Source organism: Ictalurus furcatus, chromosome 2, assembly GCF_023375685.1.
Source record: "Ictalurus furcatus strain D&B chromosome 2, Billie_1.0, whole genome shotgun sequence".
Lineage (NCBI taxonomy): Eukaryota > Metazoa > Chordata > Actinopteri > Siluriformes > Ictaluridae > Ictalurus > Ictalurus furcatus.
In genome coordinates this window covers 2,790,637-2,807,328 of record NC_071256.1, presented here as the reverse complement: position 1 = coordinate 2,807,328, position 16,692 = coordinate 2,790,637, and the positions used below count along the sequence as shown (strand labels likewise).

At 44.2% G+C, this 16,692-nt stretch overlaps 1 protein-coding gene across 3 annotated transcripts in view; it reads right to left on the bottom strand.

Moving 5' to 3' along the window:
- Nucleotides 1–16,645, bottom strand: part of tab2 (TGF-beta activated kinase 1 (MAP3K7) binding protein 2) — a 45,124-nt gene extending 28,479 nt beyond the window's left edge. For 2 of the 3 annotated variants that reach the window (XM_053643237.1, XM_053643263.1), the window contains exon 1: nucleotides 7,772–16,645. The gene's annotated coding sequence lies outside the window, so the exon portion shown is untranslated. The remainder of the gene's footprint in view (nucleotides 1–7,771) is intronic. The other variant, XM_053643245.1, reaches the window with a different exon arrangement.
- Between the last annotated feature and the right edge of the window lie 47 nt (nucleotides 16,646–16,692).

Here is a 16,692-nt window from a genome sequence, read left to right as displayed (position 1 = left end):
AGGAGAATGTGACAGGTACGGCCCTGGGCCTCTCTGTCTCTCCATCTCCGTCTCTCTCTCTCTCTCTCTCTCCCCGTCCCTCAGTCTCTCCCTCTCCGTCTCTCTCTCTCTCAGTCCCTCAGTCTCTCTCTCCATCCCTGTCTCTTCCTCTCCCTCTGTTCTTTAATAAATAAAATCCACACACACTTCATCCTCGGGCAAAACGAGGCGTTATAATGACACCGTTGTTGCCAGACAGGGGTGAACCACACATGCACGCGCATCAACAAAAGAGGAACTCGATCCTCTGCACACTTTAAGATCAAATGTGGCTGAACCGAGCCCAGAGCGCAACACACACACACACACACACACACACACACACACACCAATTTATCAATAAACTTTCCACAGAAACGCAGTTATATTTGGAGCAGGGGGCGTTGATAATTAATTCGTAGGGTAAAGATGTTAGCCAATCGTAGCAGTGGGCGGTTACACTTAAGTCTGAAAGGTAAAGGAACACCGCAAAAAAATCTTTACTAATATTATAATTACACCTCGGGGAAGGTGGGTGAGAAAGAGAGGTGTGAGGGGGGGGGGGGGAAGAAAAAATAAAACCCATGCCATGACCCCTTTATAGCTTTGCCTCTGACACTGGAGACACTTTCCGTAAAGTTGTTTCGGCGAGTTTGACAGAAAAAAGTGCTGAAAGTCAGAACCCAGGCGCCGTGCTGTTAACACACTGCGATGTCGGTATTATATCATCGGCCCTGATTAAGGCGAAGTGGGGGGGGGGGGGGGGGGGGGGGGTTATAAAACGGATAACGTTCTTCGTACAGGTTCAACTGACCGCAAATTGAAACACTCGAAAACACGACACACGTTCATGTCTAAAGATGCTCTTAATATAAAACGTCTGCAAAACCAGAAGCCCAAAGCACTAAGGGATTTTTTAGCACCAGAGCTTCTGCGCAACACAGTGCCACGTCTCGGTCGAACCCCTCTGACGCGTGCCACTTTAGACGGGAGGAGACGCTGCTCTGGTATTCCCACAACGTGTTTCTTATCTATAGATCAGAAACGCAGGTGTGGTTCCTCCACACTGCTGAGGCAGTGACAGATACACCAACAGATAACATAAAACCCAGCTGAGACAGACAGACGGACAGACAGACAGAGAGCGAGAGAGAGGGACAGGGACAGACAGAGAGGGGGAGAGACAAAGAGGGACAGGGACAGACAGACAGAGAGGGAGAGAGAGAGACAGACAGACAAACAGAGAGAGAGGGAGAGAGAGAGAGCGACAGACAGACAGACAGAGAGGGAGAGAGAGAGACAGACAGACAGAGCGCGAGGCAGACAGAGTCAGCCATGTTGAGAGACTCTGGCAGGGGCATCAGAAACACCACAAATGGAAAAATAAGCAGCAGCGCGACAGAAGCAGACCGCTCTGACAGACAGATATAAGGAAGTGTTGGTCTGAAGGATTTAACGAGCGAGCGGTTGATGAGGGGGAAACAGATTTCAAGAGGCACGCCGAAGCTCGCGCTGCAGAACAGACAAACCTCAAAACAAGTCTGTCAGGAACCCCACCGCCCTGCGCGTAGCACTTATTAACCCTAATATTTTTCTGCGACTCACTCTCTCCTGGTAAAAGTAACGCAGGAAGGGAAGGAAAAGTGTGCGCGTGTGTGAACATGATGTACCTTCACACAGACGTGCAGCTACGCTCCTAAAAGCTAACAAGAACTCACCTCGTACCGTTTGGTAAACTTGGCACGATTCAGTAGGGCTGGAGCGACCAGAGAAAGAGCGCAAACACGCTAAACCTCCATCGCCACGTCAGAGCGAGAGGTACAAAGGCTTATTCCACAGCACTGAGTTCTCAAACCTGATTGGTCAGAAGGTGTTGATTCGTTTTCTATAACAGCAGCTCTGACAGCTGCAAATCACCGGTTTATATTAACGTGCTCTTTCTGATACTTTATCGCTTCTATAGTAACAGCTCATTCACATGGACTACGGTGGACGCACCATGCAACAGCGACAGAGCGAAAGCAACAAAGCGACAGCGTGAGAGTGAAAAAGTGACATTGTTAGAGCGCAACAGAGCAACTGTGAGTGAGAGCGACAGAGTGAGAGAGCGTCAGAGCGAGAGAGGGAGAGCAACAAAGCGACAAAGCGAGAGAGCGACATTGTGAGTGTGAGAGAGCGAGGGCAACAAAGCGACACAGAGAGCGACAGTGGGAGAGCAACAAAGCAACATTGTGAGAGAGCGACAGAGGGAGAGAGCGACAGTGGGAGAGAGCGAGAGTGTGACAGTGGGAGAGAGCGAGAGCGCGACAGTGGGAGAGCGAGTGGGAGAGAGCGAGAGGGAGAGCGCGCGTGTGAGAGCGCGAGAGGGAGAGCGCGCGTGTGAGAGCGCGAGAGAGCGCGCGTGTGAGAGCACGAGAGAGCGCGCGTGTGAGAGCACGAGAGAGCGCGCGTGTGAGAGCACGAGAGAGCGCGCGTGTGAGAGCACGAGAGAGCGCGCGTGTGAGAGCACGAGAGAGCGCGCGTGTGAGAGCACGAGCGAGAGAATGCGTGCGAGAGAGCGAGAGAGAGAATGCGTGCGAGAGAGCAAGAGAGTGCGTGCAAGAGAACGAGTGGGAGAGAGCAAGAGAACGAGTGGGAGAGAGCGAGAGCACGAGAGAGCGCGCGTGTGAGAGCACGAGAGAGCGCGCGTGTGAGAGCACGAGAGAGCGCGCGTGTGAGAGCACGAGAGAGCGCGCGTGTGAGAGCACGAGAGAGCGCGCGTGTGAGAGCACGAGCGAGAGAATGCGTGCGAGAGAGCGAGCGAGAGAATGCGTGCGAGAGAGCGAGCGAGAGAATGCGTGCGAGAGAGCGAGAGAGAGAATGCGTGCGAGAGAGCGAGAGAGAGAATGCGTGCGAGAGAGCGAGAGAGCGCGTGCAAGAGAACGAGTGGGAGAGAGCGAGAGAACGAGTGGGAGAGAGCAAGTGTGAGAGAGCGAGTGTGAGAGAGCGGGTGTGAGAGAGCGGGTGTGAGAGAGCGAGAGAGAGCGTGTGGAGGGAGCGAGAGAGAGCGTGTGGAGGGAACGTGAGAGAGCGAGAGAGAGAGCATGAGAGAGCGAGAGAGAGAGCACGAGAGAGCGAGAGAGCAAGTGTGAGAGCGAGTGTGAGAGCGAGAGAACGAGTGTGAGAGAGCGCGAGAGCGAGTGTGAGAGAGCGAGTGTGAGAGAGCAAGAGAGCGAGTGTGAGAGAGCGAGTGTGCGAGTAAGCGAGTGTGAAAGAGTGAGTGTGAGAGAGAGCGAGAGCAACAAAGCGACATTGTGAGAGAGCGAGAGTGACAAAGCGACATTGTGAGACAGCGACAGAGGGAGAGAGCGAGTGGGAGAGAGCAAAAACAACAAAGCGACATCGTGAGAGAGCGACAGTGGGAGAGCGACAAAGCAATATTGTGAGAGCGAGAGAGCGACAGAGTGAGTGTGAGAGAGTGAGGTACAGCATGACAGAGTTAAACAGAAAACCAGACAGCGTGTAAGAGAGAGACAGCGACAGCACGAGAGAGCGGCAGCGTGGCAGCGTAAGAGCGACAGTGTGACCGTGTAAGAGAATGACAGCGTGACTGTGAGAGTGTGACGGCGTGAGAGGGCGACGGTGTAGGAGAGCAACGTTGTGAGAGAGAGACAGCATGACCGTGTAAGAGAGTGACAGTGTAAGAGAGTGACTGTGTGAGAGAGTGGCAGCGTGACCGTGTAAGAGAGTGACCATGTAAGAGAGTGACAGCGTGACCGTGTAGGAGAGTGACAGCGTGACCGTGTAAGAGAGCGACAGCGTGACCATGTGAGAGCGCGAGAGCGTGATCATGTGAGAGCGCGACCGTGTAAGAGAGCAACAGCGTGACCGTGTAAGAGGGTGACCGCGTAAGAGACCGACAGCGTGACCGTGTAAGAGGGTGACCGCGTAAGAGAGCGACAGCGTGACCGTGTAAGAGGGTGACCGCGTAAGAGAGCGACAGCGTGACCGCGTAAGAGAGCGACAGCGTGACCGCGTAAGAGAGCGACAGCGTGACCGCGTAAGACAGCGACCGCGTAAGAGAGTGACAGTGTGACCGCGTAAGAGAGCGACAGCGTGACCGCGTAAGAGAGCGACCGCGTAAGAGAGTGACCGTGTAAGAGAGTGACAGCGTGACCGTGTAAGAGGGTGACCGTGTAAGAGAGTGACAGCGTGGCAGCGTAAGAGAGCGACAGCGTGACCGCGTAAGAGAGCGACCGCGTAAGAGAGTGACAGCGTGACCGTGTAAGAGGGTGACCGTGTAAGAGAGTAACAGCGTGGCAGCGTAAGAGAGCGACAGCGTGAGAGACCAACAGCGTGACCGTCTAAGAGACTGACAGCGTAAGAGAGTGACGGCATGACCACGTAAGAGTGTGACAGTGTGAGAGAGTGACAGCGTGAGCACGCGACAGCGTGAGCGACGGCGTGACAGCGTGAGAGACTAGCAGTGCGACGGCGTAAGAGAGTGACAGCGCGGCAGCGTGAGAGAGCGACAGCGCGGCAGCGTGAGAGACTAGCAGCGCGACGGTGTAAGAGAGCGACAGCGCGAGAGTGCGGCAGCGTGAGAGAGCGACAGCGCGGCAGCGTGAGAGAGCGACAGCGCGGCAGCGTGAGAGAGCGACAGCGCGGCGGTGTAAGAGAGCGACAGCGCGAGAGTGCGAGAGCGCGGCAGCGTGTGAGAGCGACAGCGCGGCAGCGTGAGAGAGCGACAGCGCGGCAGCGTGAGAGAGCGACAGCGCGGCAGCGTGAGAGAGTGGCGGAGTTAAATAGATCACCAGACGGAGTTAAAACATAAATAAAAACATAAATAATTGAACATCTAAATCATGATCTAATTCACAAGCTTTCTCTAACGCTCACCTGCATTACTGTTTAACTCTGAAGCCAAAAATTGGGAGCAGGATGTAAATAAAAGGTTTAAATGCCACCAGCCATAAAAGTCATTAAAATAAAGCCCTCCTCCAGATCAGGACACCTCGCTCATACGAGCGTTTTCACGCGTTTGTTTTATTTAGACGATGGGTTTCTTTTCGTTGGGGTTGATTTTGATTATAAATGAGACTCGAGCGCATCTCCCAGTGCGCCGCTCTTCTTTTCCTTCCTGCTCTTCAGTTTATAAAAATGTTGTTTTAGAAAGTAGTAGGATTTTAAAGAAAATGATTATATTAATTACTGATACAGTATTGATCAACCAGCTGAGACTCAACACCGCACGCACACGTGTCCGAGTTTAGGAATCAACGCTCGCGCGACAGCCTTCGTGCCACCCGTAATAAACACGGATCCCTTTCTCACCAGCCCGCTGCGTTCGGCCATCACGCCGTAGGATCGGTCGGAGGAGTCCCTCCAGATAGTCGTTTCGATTCGTTGCTTTACAGTCGTACCTAATCTGCGTAGAATTGGGGAAATATACAAAATTGTTAGGTTGTCTCCGTTTGTACGGAGAATCGGTCAGGTAGTAAAGCTTTGGCCAAGTCGCTGCTCACTTCAGGGAAAGTTTAAGATAATTACAAGGGAATCAAAACATCATTTAGGAAACACATCCAACAAAAGGCCTTATACTCGCGCGCAAAAACCTCACACACACACACACACACACACACACACTCACACGTGCTTATTAACACCACGCCGACGTCAAATTCTACACGCACGTCCCATTTTAATCGGCGCCGCGCAGAACAGCTCGCTCTTGGGATTAACATCTTATTCATCACTGCGAGCTTCTCTTAATTAACCGAGAGGTCAACTCTTTGCTTAATTAAATGTCACGGACTGCGAGGAGAGACGGCGTACGCGTCACCTCGGCAAACGAAACCGAAATACAAACAAGGACATCCGTAGTGAGCCTGAGTTTTACCTTCCTACATGGAAAATCAAAGCAAAGTAAATAAAAATACATACAGTCAGTTCGAATGAGACGTCACGTAAACCTCGTATCACTCGAGCTACGTAACGGGACGCTTTATTACCCTTTATTATCCAGCAAACGCCGCGGTACGGCCGTATCTCGGTGCTCTGGGAAAACCCGGCATGACTCGACAATAAAACATCGATATCCCGGTCAATTCTGTCCTGAAACACGTTTCCGGGAATACAGCGTGGATGTCGTGACCCTTGGTCATTAAACATCCAAATAAAATCCACGTGATCTTCGACGACCTTCAAGCTCGTCCTGTTCGGTTCGCGTTGTTTAACGACGTTACCCACAATGCCGCTCCGACAGCGGCGCGATTTCCCCTTCGTCTCATCTCTAATTAAAGACGGCGCTGCGGCGGCGCTTCAGTACTGCTTTAGCCTCAGCTCTCTCTCCTCGTCTCCGACTCCTAGATCGTCAAGCCTCTGCGTCGTAGAGCTGCAATGCATCCTGGGACGTTAAGAGTCTGCACCGCTGCTCCTACGCCGGATTTCTCGTCAATACGGATGGCGCAAAGCCAGAAAAGACACGAGCGTGACGACGTATAACCGCCAACTTCTCACGTCTCGTGTGGAGTTTAACGTCCAGAACGTTATACACGGAGCGTGCAGCTGCGTCCGTAAACCGACCGGCGATGACATCGTGAAAAGGGGCGGAGCGAGCACCAAATCAGAGCCGTAAGATTAGACTACAATTCTGCTTCGTTTCTATTATTATTATTATTATTATTATTATTACAATAATCAATACAACATACCACACCACATTTGCTGTCGATTCGAAAAGTAAAAAGGTAATCAAATTATTATTATTCCTTTTTTTTTGTTTGTTTGTTTTTTAAAAAACACGCATCACGAACGAATACGACAATTATTTCTTCTCATGATTGTTCCATTTTTAAGCGCTTTACAAATTGCATCGTGCACGGTACGTTTTAAAAATATTTTACAAGCAATAAAAAAGATATAAAACTAATAATAAAATGCCACAGAGACTAGGGTTAAAGTGAAGAGTAGAAATTCATTTGCTGCAGCTGTAAACACTTTCTGGAACTTTCTGTATGAAAACTTTTCTTTCTTTCTTTTTTATTTTACTATTGCTTGCACAGTATTTTCACCCAACTACCCATAAAGCTTATTATTATTACTATTATTACTATTATTAATACTCTTCTTATTCTTCTTCATGACATGACACTACAACATGAGGACTTCACAAGTGTAGAATGTGACATGACAGACCGAGATGAACCCCAAACACTTTCATAATAATAAACTAATAACAAAACGTCCTGTAATCTATCATATCATAAATAAAGATCATTTCACACTCTATCTTCTGACATAAAATTAAATTATGTAATTAAAAGAAAACAAACAAACAAACATCCCCATGCATATGCACGAGCTGTAGAGACAGGAGAGATTAGCAGAAAGCTAAGCTCAGTGCGGACGTTTAAAACAAAAACAAAAACAAAAAAGCCTGCATTTAAACTAAAAAAAATAAAATGAAATAAAGTTTAAACGCACATTTATAAACATTCCAGACTTTTCCAGACGAGCTACAGAGCTGTGGTTTGCTATAAATCCGTCATGTGGAAAACTTTTTTTCCAGCTGAACTTTTTTTTTTTTTTTTTTTTTTTTGCACACAGCTTCAAGCTAACAGGAGGGAAAAAAAAACGACAGTTTACTTTTAGGCCTGATAAATAGTTCGCTTTCTTTCGAACAAAGTTTATATTTTTACAAAATATCTTAACAATGAAGGTTGTTGTGGGTTTATTTGGGGTTGTTGTTGTTGTTTTTTTTTTTTTTTTTTACCGTGTCCGTGTCCGCCGCCGCTCCCCGGGCCGCCTTCCACACCAGAACCGCCCGAGACCCAGGCTTCTTCTCTCCGTCTCAGTGTCAGTGTCAGGGCCGGGCAGGAGGAGGAACTCGGAGCCGGGCCTAAGTGCGCTGAGGACGGCGTAACTTTACTTCAGAGTCCGGGGGGGACACCGAGTCCATCCGTCAGCCGCCCGCTCAATGTTTCACCCACTCGGGGATTTCGTTCCTTTCTTTATTTTGCGTTTCTTTTATAAATAAGAAACAGTTAGACGACTTTTCTCCTTCTTCTTCTTTTAATCCTCACGCTGTTTTATTTTCTCCTTTTCCCCCCCCACGGTCTTTTCTTTTCTCGTCTTTTTTTTTTTTTCTCTTTTTTTTCCTCGCTTCCGACACATACGAATCAAAATAACTGTCGCGCAATATGGCGGCCGCACGCGCGGCTCTCGCGAGACTTCACTCTTTCTTAAAGGACCCGCGCGAGCAGGAAACGCGTTTCTTCAGCTATTGAAGCTAAGCTAATTTTTTTTTTTTTACCAAGATAGAGTAACGCTCACAAAATGGTACACTTTTTATTTTTTTTTTTTTTTTTTTTTTTTAGCTTTGAACGGACAAAACATTGGTCAGAAAATTAGCAAAGAATTAAACAAATACACTCCTGAGAACAGTTTTTGTGGGGGAATAAAAAAACTAGAAAACTGGGGAATTCACTTATATGTAAGAATTCTGGTACGCGAAGGGAAAATCGTCGTCATGATTAAAATGTTCGGTGTACAATTCAAACGAACACATGTCTGGGTGTATAAAATGAAAATAAAGTTTAAAAAAATAATAATAAATTCATTAAAAAAAATTAAATAAAATTTTTCCACAACGCGTAAAAATCAGAAGAAATCAGAATCTCTCCCATGCTAAGTTACTTCACCTCTTTCTAATTCTTTCTAATTTCCTGACTAATGATTTGTTGTTAAAACTATTAAAAGCTTATTATTTTGGTATTTTGGATCCCCCCCCTTATTTTTTTTTCTTGCCCAGGAGTGTGCGACGTGAATACACACAAAAAAAAAACTTCACACGTTTCTAAAAAATGTCGAAGCTATGTTTTTTCCAACTCCTACTCGCTCTCATTTTGTCTTTACAGCTAGTTTTATTGGATAATAATCAACTTCATACACTAAACCAAGTCTAGCTAAGACCGCTTATTTTAGTTGTTTTCAGTTGCACATATGTTAATATATAACTGTATAAACATTGACGGTTTAATAGAGAAGCAGCGCCGAGACAGAACAGACGTGCACGCTAATTCCCGGCCGTGTATTAATCTGTAGTAAGCGTTACTATGACGTAACAACTTGGAGTATGCCGCAGTGCGGTTGAATGCTCGAATCTGATTGGTCAGACGGGGTGCGTTATTTGTATGCGTTATTTTATGGCAGCTGTAATGTAGGTGAGAACAGGAACTAACTTGTCTCGGACCTTCTACGGCATTAGATCTAACTGTTCTTACCAACCCTTATTTATAATGTACACACTAATGTCTAAATTTTATGCATTTAAAAGTCATTTGTGGAATATTACAACTAGCCTTCATTGAATTCGGAGCTCCCCTTAAACCCATTTTGCGCCACACTGCAGCCGAGCGTGGCCCGGTTACCGTCGCTTGCTAACACCTTACATCTATTGTGAGAAACCGTTTGGAAAGACCAGCACGCATTTGTTTCTCTGTCAGCTGGGCGGATACTTGGCATTTGGCATTTTGAGTCCAACACACACATACACACACACACACACACACAGAGTAACCCACAGAGACCTTCTGACACACAAAGCGTGGGGAAAAAAGAGTCGTTCCCCCCAACACCGCACCCAAACCTACCCCCAGCAGATGAGAGGAAAATCTGTCCAGTACCTTTAGTTGTTTGTCTTATCCACTGACTCAGCAAAACGGAATCCTGAGAATCCTTTACTCACACACGCTGACTCCTAGGAACTTGTGTGGGTGGCATGATCGCCTTGCACTCTGTTTCCAGCTCTCTCTCTCTCTCTCTCTTACACATGCTCGTATTTGATGAGTCACGCTCTGGGTTCCCAACAAAGAGGCTTTTGAGCGACGGCTCGACCCGCTGTCCAGCACGGGCTGTAACCGAGTTGGCCGGCGCTTTCACAGAAACTCACCAACCTGCTCGTAGCGTACCTGCCAAACCAAAGGTCTCCCTTCTACACAGTGCAAAAAAAAAAACACATAATAATAATAACAACAATGTTATATGGTATTAAAGGAATCCTAGTGTGTTAAACCAAATCTCTGTCCACTGCATCAGATTTTGGCAAGATTACCTGTACTGAATTATTTTTTGTTCGTTGGATGACGAGAAGCTAAATAAAAGTTTATTTTTAAGAGTATTTTAAGCAGCACCCGTGTGACACTGACCAATCATGATTCAAGGTGGTGTTTTCTGATTGGTCCTTGTAGATCCGTCTTCGCTACGACAAAAAAAAAAACTCTTGCGCAATGCTGAAGTGGTGCATCAGGTATCATTGCCACCTCACAGCTTCAGGGTCCACAGGGTTCGATCCTGAGCTCGGGTTACTGTCTGAATGGAGTTTCACGTGTTCTCCCAGTCCATGTGGGTTTCCTCCAGGTTCTCTCAATTCTCGAAATGACAAAATGTTCCTGTAAATCTTCCGAACTAATTCTGCTGCCACCACCATGAGTTCCATCATCAATAAAGATGAGTGAGAATGTTCCAGAAGCAGCCATGCAAATCCCAAGCCATGACACTACCTCCACCATGTTTCACAGAAGAGCTTGCACGCTTTGGATCATGAGCAGATCCTTTCTTTCTGCACACTTTAGTAGAGGTTCATCTTGGTCACCGCAACCCTCACTAGGATAAACTGCAAAGTGAAAAGATAATTATTGCGGAATCTCAGTTCTCTGTAACGCATGAGCCCGACCTGCATGTTTCTTAAAATGTAAATTAAGGGAAAAAAATTTTTTTAAAAAGCCATTTTTATTTGTAGGCTTTCTCAAACTGTGCGTCCTCTTGGCGAGTTAAAAGGTTCAACTTATTTGTTAATTAGGTAGCCACTGTAAGTTGACAGAAATAAAATTGATATATTTAATAATCTGTCATTTTATGTTTAAAAGGTTCAGTTTGTAATATGTGCCTGCTTCGGTCTCACTTAATTGTTAGATAATACAACAATACACTCGTATGATGATGGATACATGTTAAAAGGACTCCCAGGTACAATTAAGCTTTGGGTCAGTGTGAACGTATGTGTGTGTGTGTGTGTGTGTGTGTGTAATGTGGTCAGGAATCTGCTCCCCCTCTAATCCCCGTTAGTGATCAGACACATGAGACAGAACATTCCAGAAGCTGACACCGGCCCTCGCGGGATCACGGCGACTCCGTAACGCTAATCCCAAGCAGAAACATTCCACCACAGACACGCTGTTAAAAGGTTATGTTTAATGTCATTAACGAGTGCTGGTTGCTTTATTTATTTATTTATTTATTTATTCATTCCTCATCATTAACTTTAACGTTTGCTCGGTTTCATGCGAAGCACTTTCCGATGCTGGAACCAAAACGGAACATACTTTATAAGTAAAATTATTACACACGAGGAGTTAATATAATTCGACTGTCATCTGTGGGTAATATAAATATATTACTCCTGAAATCTGTCCGTTCGTGTGAGTACATCGTGTGCTTTTTTGTTATTTATCACATTCTTCATCGTTTATAATCATAGTTTTTAAACCCTGTCTTTTTAAAGTCTCCCTTTATTTCTTTGTCACCTTTACACTACACCGTCCTCGCTCCAGGTTCCTATCCATCTACGTGATGTTAGCTAGTAGACGGCTAATATGATCTGACCTGTGAGGATTTCACTTTAAGCAATATTCATTGATGTTTTCTGCTAATGCTATTCATTTAAGCTCATTTCTGAGGTAACTTTTTAAAGTCTACAATTGTAGTTAGATATTTAACAAGCGCGACAGGATATTTCAGAAAACAAGACATGTTTAAACCCTGCTGAAACATCAGCTGAAAGCAGCCAGCTAGCTAAAATGAGCTAACCTGAGGTAACTTTTTAAAGCTACAGTTGTAAATGTCTGCGATCCTTACCGCTAATGCTAGTTCGGTGGCTAACATAAACAAATCTGACAGGAAATTTCATAAAATGTCTTACTTACGAGACCTCTTATCCATTTATGGTTGCATTTAACGGTATAACTTGCGTTATAGCGGCTATAAACAGTCGTTCCCTCTTTTCTCTCGCTCTTGGAAGTTAATAAGGCAAATGAAAATTCCAGCTTGTCGTGTTACCGAGAAAGCGTACTATACTAAAGCATATCTGTTACTATAGAAACGATGACGATGTTAGAACGAGCGCATTACAGTTACATTTATACAGAGCTTTTCTAGACACTCTAGGCGCTTTACATGGTGTGTATGGCGTGTGTGGGGGGATCTCCTCAACCACCACCAGTGTGTAGAATCCACCTGGATGGAGCAACGGCAGCCATAGTGCGCCAGAACGCCCACCACACACCAGCTATTGGTGGAGAGGACAGTAGCCAATTCAGGGATGGAGATTATAAGGGGGCCGTGATAGATAAGGGCCAATGGGGGAATTTCACCAGGACCCCGGGGTTATACTCCTACTCTTTACGAGAAATGTCCTGGGATTTTTCATGACCACAGAGAGTCAGGACCTCGGTTTTAACGTCTCATCCGAAAGACGGTGCTGTTTTTACAGTATAGTGTCCCCGTCCCACAGACCACAGGGTCAGCGCCCCCTGCTGGCCTCACTAATACCACTTCCAGCAGCGACCTTAGTTTTCCCCAGGAGGTTTCCCATCCAGGTACTGGCCAGGATTCAATGAGACACCAGATGAGAACTACACGTCGATATGGCTCTGACAATTAACATAAACCTGTGATTTGGAGCTGCGCTACTGTCAGAGCTGCCGTTATAGAAAATGAATCAACGCCTTCGGACCAATCAGAATCCAGAATTCAGCAGCGCTGTGGAAGTTATCGCTGTACCAAGCCGTACATGATAATTAGCATGCTAGTTAAAAGTCATAGTTTAGAATCAAAGTTTAAATCACAAATATTTGTGAGGAAAGTGTGAGTGTGTTTGAGTACTGGTGTACTGTGTTACCTAATGATGCAGGAGAGTCACTGTGTCTAACAAACAGGTCTTGCTGACCCTTTAACACACACACACACACACACACACACACACACACACACACACACACACTGGGAAGGGATCTGACGACCCACTGGTCCGTATCGCGAATAGAGAACATGACCAGTGACACCCTGTGGCAGAAAGAGAAACTGTAATTACAGTAAAAGAGAAGACATGAGGATGATATTAAGATTTTTTTTTTTTTTTTCACAAATAAAATGCTTTTGCAAACACAAGAAACATCATCATTTTCTATTGTGCACTAACTGATCATGCAAAAACACAAACCTGGGCAGTAGAAGCTAAGTAATCAGGGCTTTGGGTTAGCATGAGCTAACCTGACAGGATTTCTGAGAGGAATATCTGAGAGGACGTCTCATAAAGCTTATGTTAGCTAGCCGGTTTGCATTAGTAGTAAATCATTTAGAAAACCACTTATAACAAATCATTTAATGGAACACAAAAAAAGGGTTTAGTTCTCGGGAGCGTGAACACCTGATGAGCATTCTTTGCTCTTCATTTTCCAGAAATAGAGATTTTTTTAAAAAAAACCTTGCCGTATTTTTTTGTAGTTAAAAGAGGGAACACCGTCATCTTGCTCCGAAAAAAATGACTTGAATGCACCTGATGTCGTAATTATGACTTCCCAACTTGTAAATACGAACTTCCCGGTAAATTCCCAGGGTCCTATGTTCATTAGCAGCAAAGTATTTAAGCAACTGTATATAACAAATATATAATCAAAGATTATGTTAGGCATGTAGATAGCATTAGCAGGGAAGTTTATTAACATTTTATGAACATTACTTCACAGAAAACCTGTTAGCAGGTAAGCAGTAGTTAGCATGCTTATTAACATCTATGAATACTCAATTCTCTAAACATTATCATATGCTGGCCAGCGAGATAGCGTTCGCAGCGAGTTTTACAAACAATTTTGAACATGACTTAAAAAATTATTCTCGGAAATCCTGCTACACTAGCACGTTAGCTAGCTGGATAGTGTTAGCAGGGAAGTTTATAAACATTTATGAACATTACTGAGATTTTCCTCTCAGAAATTCTGTCACGCTAGCTTGAGATAAGTTTAAAAACGTAAATATGAACATAAATATAAATACGACCTAAAATTCTTCTCAGAAATCCTGTCAGGTTAGCTCACGTTAGTTAGCTAGCTGCCTAGCGTTAGCAGTAAAGTATTTACAGGACCACATATGAAAAATCCTGTCCTGTGATCCCACTTGAACAGACACTGTGAAGCAAAAAAGAGATTTTTATTACAATAGAGGATATAAAATAAATATACATGACATTTTTCTCCTTTAACAGTCTTTTGTACAGTGAAATAAAAGACGACGAAGCTACTAGCGGCAGGAGTACAAATCAATTTATTCTTTTTTCCTGCACTGTGCTATTGCCTTAACTACTTCAGGACGAAATGTACGTGTCTGTTGTGTGTGTTAAAACAGTGTGTGTGTGTGTGTGTGTGTGTGTGTGTGTGTGTGTGTGTGGTTACACAACAATTACACACGCATTAAAACTGTATCAAGACAACGTCTGTGCACATATCAATTAGCACCCGTAACTAAATTAAGTCTAAAACACTGCAGAAAAACAGTTAACATGGAATTATATTGAAATGCATCATGAATTTAAACATTTTCATGGTGTCTTTTTTAAAAAAAAAACAAAAAACATTTTTTTTTGTAAGATCCAAGTGGATTAGTCATCCAATCAGGATTCAGAATTTCCTTCAGGCGTGTACGCGGATTGTCTCGGTTGATATAGTCACGTCACATTCAGGCCCTGATTTACGCTTTGCGTACGTTTGCTTTAACGAATACGCAATCGGAAAGGGCGGGGCCTTATAATGCAAATGTGTTAATTTGGCATTCAAGAAGTGATTTCAATTATTTATTTTTTTAAATCACTCGAACGGTGGTCGCGTGCGCACATTAATAGCAGGTATTAATTTCGTTTTCGAGCCAATTCAGGTTTTACTAATGAGAAGGTTTAACAAGATTGTGTCGCACTATCTCGAATCGATCAGATGTTCACTAAAATTATGTCTTAATAATTTAATATTCACGTCGAATATTTACGTCAGGTTCACACCTCCGATGCGGACAGGATTTACAATCATTCCAACCGTTTACGATAATCCGTTTCCAAAGATTGACAATCAATCCAGACCCGTGAGTGCTACTTCACACGTGAGGTAATTCACACAGGATCTGTATACGGGATGTTGGTAAATCGGTGTGTTTTCAGGCAACGGTTCCGTCCCGACATTCACGTCCTCCCTTTCGGTGTGCCCTCTTGACTACAGAGATGTTACAACTCAACAATTCTCGTAAGGAATAACATCAGCTAGCGTTAAGCTAACCGGTGTACACTACATGCTGTATGTTTCACTGATTCTTAGTTAGATCATAATTTCTCGTCGAAGTGCTTGTTTAATGCTACATGCTAATTGTACATACTCATTTCCAACGTACAAGTTGCACGTGAACTCCCTTTCAAGTTGTAAGCTTCGGAAACAATTTTCAGGCTTGTAAATAAAAATTTCTAGCTTCGGTTTCAGGGGAAAATGACAGAAAAGTGTTCTACTTAGGTAAAACCGAGGGTCTTAAAATCGCGATTAAATGTGGACGTAGCAACATAGTTTTACTTGACTGAAAGTTACGATGTTTTTTTGTTTTTGTTTTTTACGATGTTACTTATTTTTTTTTGTCTTTAACATGGTCTCACTCTGGCAAATTTGTAACGACTCGTACGGCTCAATTCGTACGAAAGAAAATAGGAAAGTTATGTTTAGGGACTACAAGCCGTTAATTTGGTTAGAGTTTGGAAATGGGATCAAATTTCATGAGATTTAAGTTTTTATTTCGATTATGAGTAATTTTATTGTATAAATAACAGATAAGACTAACAGATAAAATGTCCTTGAGTATGGACGGTTGGTTGTGGTGTATTATAAATACAAATTCGAATGGATTTAATGGGATATAAAATGGTTAATAAATAAAGTGGAAACCCACAGAAATGTGACTGAATGGATTTGTAGATTGTGGATAATAATAATAATAATAATAATAATAATAATAATAATTTTTTTGTGCTATGAGCTCAGATTTCTAGCTTTAAGGATAAAAATAAAAATGGAGTAAGAGTATTAAGTTTCAATACAGTCAAGTGAAGGTCCGATTCTATCAAATTAAAATTAATTATACTAACAAAAGTGCACAAGAGAAGTCTTCATTTTTTAATATGCTAAAGCCTGAGACACTTTCTTATGTCTGTAAGTCTCCAAGGTCGCATCTGTTGGATGAATTTAGCATGTTTTTTTGTTTGTTTGTTTATTTATTTTAATAATAATAGGAGGAATTTAGGAAGACACCAAAACAGATCAGCTAACATTAGCAGTGGACTTCAAGGTAAACGTGTATTTAAGTAAGTAAAACAGGAGCATAAGAATCATTTCTGTGAAATCAGAGTTTAAACCAAAGATCCGTGCGATTAAATTGGGACAGAACCGAACCGAACCGTCGGGCGCTCTGTCGGGACGCAAACGTGCTGACCGTGATGTTTTAAGTGCTGTGGGTTTTTTTTCATTAAAACTGTACTTAAAAACGACAAATACATGCATCCTCCGGACCCCCCCCCCCTCCCCACCCCCACCCCCACCCCGCAAAAAAAAGGCC